Raw genomic sequence first — 11,227 nt, forward strand, 5'->3', positions numbered from 1 at the left:
TCTCCTAGATGCCCTGCGCGCACGGGCTTGTTTTTGATCTCGCCATTATCTGCATCTCACAGATGGGGAAATGGCTCAGAGACATGAACAGTTTGGTGGTGCTCCCCAAGCGGGAGGCGAGTGAGTTTTAATTTCCAAAATAGGTCAGCATGCATTCGTTCGTGTATTTCGTGTGGGCTAGGCACTTCGTGTATTTCTGTTGACTTGACTGTATTTGGTGAATTTGAAGATACATGTTTTTTTGTTTTTTGGGTTTTTTTTTTTTTTTCACATATTAACCTCTCTGAGATCTAGATGGATCTTAAGTTCAATGGTGTAAAATCACTGTTGACCAGCAGCAGTCAGGGTGAGGTGAGCCTTGGCTGGAGATAGCAGTGGGGCTATATCTTTTAAGAATTCTTGCATCTCTTACGTGCTTCACGGCACAGGGGATGATATCTTACAGGAGAACTTGGACTTTGGCAACCATGATTGAAAAAAAAAATGGTTTAGAAGGTCTGGACTTTATATTGAAGACATTTTTTTTGAATATTTTAGCCAATATACTTTGCTTCTGTTTTTTTTTTTTAAGTATGTGCCAGTGTGATATGTGATAAAACATTCATGTCTCAATAAGTCTAAAAGCACTTTTTAAAAGAGTAGAAAGAAAGGTTCTCAGTGATAAGAAAGCACTGTGACTCTTAGGTATAGACCCAAGAGAAATGAAAACGTGTCTGCATAGAAGCATGTACACCAATGTTTATAAACAGCATTATTCACAATCAACCCCCATGTCCATCAACTGTTGAATGGATAAATAAAATGTGCTGTCTCCCTACAATGGAATATTATTTTGCCCATAAAAAGGAATAAAGTTCTGGTACCTGCTGTAGTGTGGAGGACCCTTGAAAATGTTATGCTAAGTGAAAGAAACCAGCCATGTAAGCCAACATATTATATGGTTCCTTTCATACCAAAAATAGAGAATAGAGAAATAGAATAGAGAAACAGAGAAATCTGTAGAGACAGGAAGAAGATTAGTGGTTGCTTATGACCAGATAGAGGTGAAGGGGTAGAGGGAAGGGGGTGCTAGCTAATGGGTTTCCTTTAGAGGTGATGAAAATGATCTAACATCCACTGTGGTGATGGTCGCACAGGTGTGTAACTGTACTAAAACCCATTGAATTGTACACCTTCAGTGGGCTACTTGTATGGCATGTGAATTATATCTTAGCAAAGCCGTTAATGAGAAAAAGGGAAAAGCATCGTGCCACAGTCTTTCGTAGGGTTGCACACAATGATGATGGTGGCTTAGATTTGATGAAATGTGGTATAATGTCATGTGGTCAGTGTTACATCGGGGGGTTGAGTTGGGGCCGTGGAGGTGCTGGTGGAGGCACCTGGGCTCAGCTGGGGGAGCAGGGAAGGCCCCCTGTGGGCGGTGGTGGTGGTGATGGTAATGCCAGCACCAAGCCTGTGAGGATAACTAGGGGAGAGGAGGCAGTGATCCGGGCACATACAATGGCTGGGAGGTGGGACTCCATCCTTTTCTTCAGGGACATGGCTTTTTCCCAGTGCAGATGCCTGTCCCTGACCCCTGGGGCTGGGAGGGTCATAGAGGTGAGTAAGTTGTGGTCTGTGCTTTCCAGGCATTTATGTTCTGGCACTGAAGATAAAGCACATACACCCAGTCTCCCTGGTCACCCTCAGTAAATGGCTTATCAGCATGTTCAGGGAAAGAATAGAGAGAAGGTGGCTGGAGAGTCCCTTCTCACTGAGATTTTATTTATTTACATTTTTTATCTTATTTTAGAGAGAGCACATGAGCAGGGAAGAGGGGCAGAGAGAGAGAGAGAGAGAGAGAGAGAGAATCTTAAGCAGGTTCCACACTCAGCTCAGAGCCCAATGTGGGGCTCGATCCCATAACCCTGGCATCATGACTTTAGCTGAAACCAAGAGTTGGATGCTCAACTGACTGAGCCACCCAGGAGCCCCTGGCTGAGGTTTTAAAATAAGAAGGAGTGGTAAAGGCAGACCATTTCCACGCTGCTGGTGGGAGAGTAAGTGACACAGCCTTTCCAGAGGGGAGGTAATTTGGTAGGGGGCTTACCTTTCCACCCAGCTATCTCACAACGAGGCATTTATCTTAAGGAAATGGGCTTTCTGACCCCTCAGTTATCTATTCACAAGAGTGTTCTTTTTTAAAAAAATTTTCTTAATGTTTATTATTTTTGAGAGACAGAGTGTGAGCGGGGGAGGGACAGAGAGAGAGAGGGAGACACAGAATCTGAAGCAGGCCCCAGGCTCCGAGCTGTCAGCACAGAGCCCGACATGGGGCCCAAACACACGAACCGCGAGATCATGACGTGAGCCCAAGTTGGACGCTTAACCGACTGAGCCACCCAGGCGCCCCACAAGGATGTTCTTAAACCCAGCTGTATACTGAATAGCAAAACACATTATCAATCTGGATTTATGATGAGGGGCCCTCCGACTCAAGACACTGCAACCCCTTCATCCTGAGGCTGGCAAATGTGCTGGTAAAGGGCAGACCTGGATGTCAGACGAACCTGCGTTGAAGACAGGGCTGTATCCTGACCTTGGGCAAAGCCTCAGTATCCTGTGTGTAAAATGAGGATGATGATAATAGAATTTACCTCTTAGGGATGAAATGAGGATTAAAGTCTCAAAAACATGAGAAGCGCTTAGAATGGTGTGCAGGGAATGAATTCTGGCATTATCAATTATTATGTTATTACGGAGCTACTAAAACAGATGTACTTGAAGTCTATTAAATGACACTGGAAGATAGTCAAGATCAGTTATTAAGTGAAAAAAGGCAGTCGAGAAGGGACTCCATTTGTGTGTGTGTGTATAATGTATTTATTATATATCTATAATTTATTTTTTTTCTTGATGCTTTAAAAACTTTCTAAAATTTTAACTTTATTTTTTTTTTAGTTTATTTATTTATTTTGAGAGAGGGAGAGAGCACGAGCAGGGGAGGGGTGGAGACAGAGACAGAATCCCAAGCAGGCTTCACAGAGTCAGTGCAGTGCCTGACGTGGGCCTTGAACTCACGAACCCTAAGAACATGACCTGAGCTGAAATCAAGAGTCGGAAGCTGAATGGACTGAGCCACCCTCGTGCCTAAGTTTCCTAAAATTTTTAAAGAGACGTGGAAGACGCATATCTTACTGCAAGAGCTCAGAGCACCTCCCAGCCCATCGTCCACTGGCCTGTGGGAACCCTTTCTGGGGGCTTCCCCAAGCAACAGGGCTCCAACCTGTAGCTGTTTGGCTGTGACACAGAACAAACGCAGTGCAGGCTGCTGGGTCTAAAAACAGGCAGAAGGAGTCGAGTCTGATGCTCTGGCTCTTCTGGTTCTGATGTGGCTCCGAGGTCGACAGAGATCAAACACTGTTTAAAACCAGGCAGGGTTTTCTTTTGTCCCCAGCAGATCTAGACTTCTCGGTTCACTGGCAGGGATAGAAGACCCTGGGCTCACCATTCTGGACCTCTTGCCGGAGATTTCCAGTACTCTTGGGGAATCCCATCCCTAGGGGCTGTGGTGCCGCTGAGCCTCCCCTAGTTTGGCCCACAGCCTCCGCTCTGGGAGACAGCCCTGCTCACAAGTCATGCAATCAGTCGAGCTGCCAGTGGCCCCAGGAGGCCAGTTTCACTTCCAAAATGCCAAGGGAGGGCCCACACCTGTTGAGTTCATTCACTGCCAGCCTGAACCACTCTGTCCGTTTTTTCTTTTGTGTGTGTGTGTGTGTGTGTGTGTGTGTGTGTGTGTGTGGTTTATATATTTATTAGGGTTAAAATTTGTGCATTACTGAAATATTTCATGTGGATTTGTGGCTTGGAGAGAATGGAACGGAACTAGGAGTCAGGAGACTTAGATTCTGCTTTATATAGTTGAGGAACATTTTCTTTTTCCTTTTTATATGTCCTTTAAAATTGAGGTATAACACATACAGTAAGGAGCATAGATTTTCAATACACAGCTAGGTGGATCTTACATACCAACATGCTTCTAGAACCACCACAGAATTCAAGATAGACAGCATTTCTCCCACCCCAACTGGCTCTCATGCTGCCTCCAAGTCAGTATCACCCCAGGGGTGACTCCTCCCCAGCCCCCATTACCACAGGTTAATGCTGCCTGTACTGACTCCCTGTAAGTGAAATCAAACAGAATGTATGGTTCTGCCTGGCTTCCCAACATCATGTTGAGGAAATTCACCCATGTTCTTGTGGGTAGGACTCGGTCTTCCTTTTTCATTGCTGTGCAGTATTCCACCATATGAACATCCTACATTTGTTCAAACTTTCTTTTGCGGATGGATGTGGGGCTTGTTTCCAGTTTGTGGCTATTGTGGATAATGCTGCTAAGGGCATTCCTGTACATGTCTTTTGGTGGACGTGAGCCCTTACTTTTGTACCATCATTTCTTGCACTAACAACTTCAGGAGTCTCATTACTGATAACCCAGCTTCCGGTCTTCCCCTCGATTAATCTGTGCTCTACGTGGCAGTCAGAGTGATCTTAAGTAGGATTGGGTGACTTAACTGCTGAAGCCTCCAAAGGCTTCAGATGCACTTGGAGCAAACCCCAGACTGTTTATTCTGGCCTACCTGGCTCCCTCCTGCCATTCCTGATTTTTCTGGAACCACTCTTCCTCTCCCTGGGCTGCAGTCCCCCAGGCCTTCTCTCTGTCCCTTGAATATGCTAGGCCCATTTCCCTGCATGGTCCTTGGCACTAGCTGCTCCCTCCTTCTGCAATCCTGCCCCTGAAGCCTTCTCCTACCATTGATCCCTTCTTCCCGCTTATGTCTCCTCTTCTGAGAGATCTGCCTTGACTGTCAGAAAGAGCCCTCATATCCATTTGTTCTTGGTAGTGTTTTCCATCCTCGAATCTTCTTGTCTTTCTCTCTCCATGAGAGCAGGGAACCTGTCCAAGTTGTTCACCAGCCTGGTACCTGGTATGTCATCTCTGCTTGTTTGATGTCAATGAACATTTGTTCAGTGAATGAATCAAGGCACCAGCCTTACACATCCAGATCCTTTTTGAAAACAATTTTTTAATGTTTATTTATTTTTGAGAGAGAGAGAGCACACGAATGCAGGGGAGGGGCAGAGAGAGAGGGAGACAGAGAATCCAAAGCAGGTTCCAGGCTCCGAGCTGTCAGTGCAGAGCCCAACGCAGGGTTCAAACCCACGAACCATGAGATCATGACCTGAGCCAAAGTCAGATGCTCCACCGACTGAGCCACCCAGGTGCCCCTCCCAGATCCTTTTTTTTTTTTTAATTTTTTTTAAATGTTTTTATTTATTTTTGAGACAGAGAGAGACAGAGCATGAGCAGGGCAGGGGGAGAGAGAGAGGGAGACACAGAATCCGAAGCAGGCTCCAGGCTCTGAGCTGTCGGCACAGAGCCCGACCCGGGGCTCGAACTCACAGACCGTGAGATCATGACCCGAGCCGAAGTCGGACACTCAACCGACTGAGCCACCCAGGCGCCCCCCCCAGATCCTTTTTTAAAGGGAGGTGGTGTAGCTTAGTGTGATCAGACTTCCTGAGTTTGAGGCAAGTCTTCGCCTCTTCTAGCTGCGTGATCATAATCATCCCTACATCCCTGTGCCTCAGTTTCTCCATCCAAAAGTGGGGATAGTGGGTTGTCACAGGGACCTGGGACCCACTGTTGTCATTTACAGAACATATGTTTTGCCACTTCCAGGGGCGTTGTGCTATCCCTATTTTATAAACATGGAGCGAAAAATTTTATTGAGTACAGAAAATGAGGTCCAGAGACTCCTCGGACCACACAGGTACCAAGTGGTAGCACTGAGACTTGAGCTCGAGTCTGGCTCCACTGCAGCACCCGTGCAGACTCCTGTGGAAAGCACCTACTCTGGGAGTGACACAGCTCTGGTCAGGTTGTGGCACCTAGAGTGTTCATGAGGTAACAGAATTCCGCCTCCATGTCAATAGCTAAGTCACTTGGTTCTCACAGAGGACCTGGGGGGCAGGACCAGGAGGGATTCTAGGTGATCCCAGGATTACAGGTGAGTGACCTGGGACTCTGTACTCACCCTGAGTCCCTCTTTGGCCCCCGGGCCCACTGCTGTCATGGCTGCCCATAACCTCAGATCCTCTTGGTGGTGCTATCTGGTGGTTTAAGCATTTTCACATCTATTATCTGGTGGTCCCCCAGACTTCGGGCTTTTGCGTGCCACCTCATCATTCGTCAACTCTGCTCACTTAGGGGCACCTGCGTGGTTCAGCCGGTTGAGTGTCCCACTTTGGCTCAGGTCATGATCTCTTGCAGTTTGTTGGTTCGAGCCCCGTGTCATGCTCTGTGCTGACAGCTCAGAGCCTGGATCCCTCTCTTGCTCTGGATTCTGTGTCTCCCTCTCTCGCTCTGCCCCTCTCCTGTGTGTATTCTGTCATTCTCTGTCTCTCTCTCAAGAATAAACATTAAAAAAGATTTTCAAAAATCTACTCACTTAAAAACCAAAGCAGAAAACAAAAAATAACTTGACCGGACCCAACCCTAAGCAACAGTTGTCAGTGAACTCCTGGTTAGATATTCAGTCAACAAACATTTACTGAGCACCTGCTATATACCAGGCACTATTTGGGGGCACTAGGAGTACATCAATCTCATAGTGGTGGGAGACACACAATTAATGAATTAATAAATTTATACAATGTCAGGTGGTGATATGTGATTTGAGGTAAAATAAAGCAGAGGAAATAGAGATAAACAAAGTAACACACACACACACACACACACACACACACACACACACACACACTTTCCTGCTGCACATAAAATCAGCACGCAACTGTTAGAATAAAAATGTCTCCCTTCATGTACCATCTAGATTTGCCTAATGAAACCAGGTCCATGCAAAATACATACTGCCATTTGGAAAACCTTCAAACAACACCAGGAGAAAGATCAGCCAAGACTGCCTCCTTTTTACTGAGGAAGAAACTGAGGCTGTGTGCAGACTCACACAGCCAGAATGTGCTAGAATAAGCCCTCTGGTTCCATCTGTTACCTCCATCATTTTTCAAACCGGATACAGATTGTACCCTGAGAAAGACTTTGAACCTGCAGCTCCTCTAATTTCCCTGAGGGGCTGGGCCGCGCATCCATACCTGACTAGGTGCTCAGCCCCACCAGGCGTGGGCTGGGGGTGCCTCTAGCACCCTTGGAGAGCAGAAAGCGTTAGAATTGATCACCCTGTTGCCTTTGCTCCCCTGCCCAGGCTGCGTCACTGCCAGAGATAAACTGGCCGATATTTCAGGGAGATAGCATCTCTCTGGCCATTTCTCCTTAATAAGCTTCTAGTCATTGGGGATGGCGCAGACCTTATCTCCTTCTGCAGACGTGCTTACCTGCTTTCCAGCCCCTCACACAGTTGTATTCCCTGGGAAGCAAAATTCCACCCACCTGCTCAGGATTAAAAACAAAACAGGACCCCCCACCCTCAGAACAAGCATTTGTAACATGCTGTGTCTTCAGGGATGTGGCCTCCACTTCATGTCAAAATGTTTTCTTGTGATGTGAGGTATCCAGGGATGAGCTTTACGCTCAGGTTTCAGTTGGGAAATATGAAGCTCAGAGAGGTCAGGTGACTTGCCTCAGGTTGTACAACATCGGCGGGGAATGGGCTTGAATTAAGGTAGGCAGGAGAAGCAGGAATCAAGAGTCCTGAGAGAGACTCAAATATGAATTTTGACTGCTTCACTAGCTGTATTGGTCTTGAAAAAGCCACTTAAATTTTTTTGTACCTCTTGCATCACCTATGAAATGAGAATAACAGAAGTTGCTAAGACACACGGTTATTACGAAGTGTAAAAGAGCTGATATATTGAAAGTATATTCAGCATTGACTTTGGCACATAGTAGCTGTTCAGTAAATGGGGTTATTACTGCCATTCTTCTAGTTTCCCTCTTACTCTAGGAAACGCCTAAGGTAACTTTGGCAGGCAGGGTTAATAAGACAGGACATGCAGCAGGTTCTTTTCTTAAAAAAATTTTTTTTAATGTTTATTTTTGAGAGAGACAGTGTGAACAGGGGAGGGGCAGAGAGAGAGAGGGAGACACAGAATCTGAAGCAGGCTTCAGGCTCTGAGCTGTCAGCATAGAACCCAATGCGGGGCTGGAGCTCACAAACTGTGAGATCATGACTGGAGCCGAAGTCGGATGCTTAACCGACTGAGTCACCCAGGCGCCCCAGCAGGTTCATTTCTTGGTGCTCAGAGTGTGGTCTGTGCACCCAGCAGCAGCATTATTGGGAGCTTGTTAGAAATGTAGTCCTGGGTCCTCCCCAGACCTGCTGAACCAGAAGCTGCATTTTAACAAGACATCCAGAGGATCCATGTACAACTTTTATGCACATCTGGATCTAGACATTCTTCTCAGCTTTCCTTGTGCATCAGGGTCCCCTGGGGGGTGTTGAAAAAAATTCAGATGTGTGGGCCCCTCTCCCACAGATTTTGAGCCATTGGTCTGGGCTAGAGTCTGGGTATCACTTTCTTTTTTTTGTGGAGTAGGGGGTAGAGGGGGTTAGGGGTGAATTTTATTTTCTTTTTCTTTCTTTCTTTTTTTTTCCTTCTAGATCTAGACGAGTTTATTTTGGAGAGGAACCATTTTCTTTTTATTTTTCTACATCAGAAAAACATTATTTGAAAATAAGATACTTATTCTGAAACTTTCGGTCAAATGATCTAAAAATTTATATGTATTTGCCATATGGCAAAATATTAATTGTTGTATCATCTCTGTGGAAAGAATATGGGTCTTCTTTTTTTTTCTTTTATTGAAGTATAATTACCATACAGTGTTCTATTAGTTTCAGGTGTACAGTATAGTGATTCAGCAATTCTGTACATTAGCGTGTTCACCATGCTAAGTGTAGGTGCCATCTGTCACCAAACAATGTTATGATAGTCTTACTGACTGTATTCCCTATGCTGTACTTTTCACCTCCATGACTTACTTATTTTATAAGTTGGCACCTCTGAATCCCCTTTGGGCATGATTATTTTAAAAAGTCTCTCAGGTGACTCTGATGCATAGCAAGAGTTGGGACTCCTGAGGGTGGTGGGGGCTGGCTTGCTTTGGAATTGGCCAGAATTAAGTTTGAAGCTAAGGCCTTTCCATGTCCTAGCTGTGTGACCTTAGGCAAGTTGTTTAACTTCTCTGGTTCTCAGTTTCTTCATTGTAACATGAGAAGAAGGATCCTCTGTCCTCCCTCTCTGGGTTGTTATGAGGATGAAATTAACAGTGATCACACACAACCACCTCGCAACAAGGTGAGTGTTCCCTAAATGTGAATGCACTCACTCTCTTCTGGGATTCCCACTGTGCCAAGCCCAGACATGCTATACTGTTACTGCTATCAGTGTTAATGTGATTAGTAGCAGTGCTACTATCTTTAAGAAAGATGGGGTGCATGGCAGGAAATATCTGTGGATGGATTGACAAAATAGCCCTGGCAAGGTCAAGGAAGTCTTTATCAAGTGCTAACTATGCACTGGGCACTGCTGAAGCACCTTATAAAAGAAGTTTAAAAATTAAAGTCACACGCATACTTCATTTATTTTATTTATTTTTAATTTTTTAATGTTTATTTTATTAATTTTTTTTAATGTTTATTTATTTTTGAGAGAGAGAGAGAGAGAGAGAGCAAGAGGGGAGGGGCAGAGAGTGAGGGAGACACAGAATCCGAAGCAGGCTCCAGGCTCTGAGCTGTCAGCACAGAGCCCAGCGCGGGGCTCGAATCCACGAACTGTGAGATCATGACCTCAGCTGAAGTCGGACACTTAACCAACTGAGCCACCCAGGCGCCCCTATTTATTTTTGAAGGAGAGAGACAGAGTGTGAGCTGGGAGGGGCAGAAGAGAGGGAGACACAGAATCTGAAGCAGGCTCCAGGCTCCGAGCTGTCAGCACAGAGCCCAGTGCAAGGCTTGAACTCATGAACCACAAGATCATGACGCTTCACTGACTGAGCCACCCAGGCGCCCCACATGTACTTCATTTAAATCGGTGGTTCTCAGTGGGAGAGGGAAGGTGATTTGCCCCCAAGTGAACATCTGGAAGTGTCTGGAGACATTATTGGTTGTCACACTGGAATTGATGGTGGGGGTGGTAAGTTTGGTACTGGCATCAGGTAGGTAGGAGCCGGGGATGCTGCTGAAACATCTTATGGTGCACAGAACAGCTCCCAGCACAAAGCATTATCTGGTCCCTAATGTCAGTGGAGCTGAGGTTGAGAAAACCTGGTTTAGATTCACGCACTTTTGCAAAACGTGCTGTACCAAACAGCAGTCCCTCTGCCCCCTTTCTCCCCTCTCCCTCCCCAGAAGCAACCACCTCTGCCCTTTGAGTGGATCATTTTGTTTACCTACACTGTCTCTAAATAGCCTGCTTGTATTGTAACTTTGTGCTGACTCCATTCCAGACTGTATCCCTTGGCTTCTCTCCATGGAAGGCCAGGACTTGCCTTTCTCTTCCTCTCTCTGCCTCCACCTGGGTCTGCCTTTAAACGTGACACCCTCCTCCTCCCCCAGATCCTTTGTAATTTCTGTTGGATCAATATTCAGCGTTTGTATTACCCTAACTGTAGATGGGGTGTGCTGCTGACTCTGCAGTCGACTCCGATTGCTTTCCCCTTTTGCAACACCTTTCCTTCTCTCTGAAGTTAATAATTGCCTTGTTTTCTCCTTGGCTTTGTTATCTGTGTGCTTTCCCCAAACCCAGCCCTCAACTCTTTGCCAGTTGTCTAAATCTCCTTTCAAGATATTCAGACCCAGCAGGGAGGAGATCTCTCAAGTCTGCCTTTCGCCAGCGGCCTCTTCCAGATCAGGCTAAGTGTTTCTGCAGGCATCCATCTTTTTGCAAGACTCACAACAGCCCTGTGAAGTAGGTGTGGTCATCTTTGACACCTGAGGAAAGTGGCTCTCCGAAAGGTTACTTGGGTGCCCCAAGATCACACAGCAGTATGTGGAGGGGTCAGGACTTGACCACAGGGGTGCACGACCCCATGGCTCTGGGATTCCTCATGTCCCAGAAGGTCACTGCAGGAGAAGGCCCTCTGAGATACCTCCTGTACCGGGCCTGGAAGCTGCCTCCGTGAAACTTCAGCGGCTCATTCCGGCTCATTCATTTCCGCATCCGTAGCGCTCCTCAGAGGCGGGCACACAGCCGGAGTCTGAGTACTGTT

The sequence above is a fragment of the Leopardus geoffroyi genome, chromosome D3, assembly GCF_018350155.1.
Source record: "Leopardus geoffroyi isolate Oge1 chromosome D3, O.geoffroyi_Oge1_pat1.0, whole genome shotgun sequence".
NCBI lineage: Eukaryota > Metazoa > Chordata > Mammalia > Carnivora > Felidae > Leopardus > Leopardus geoffroyi.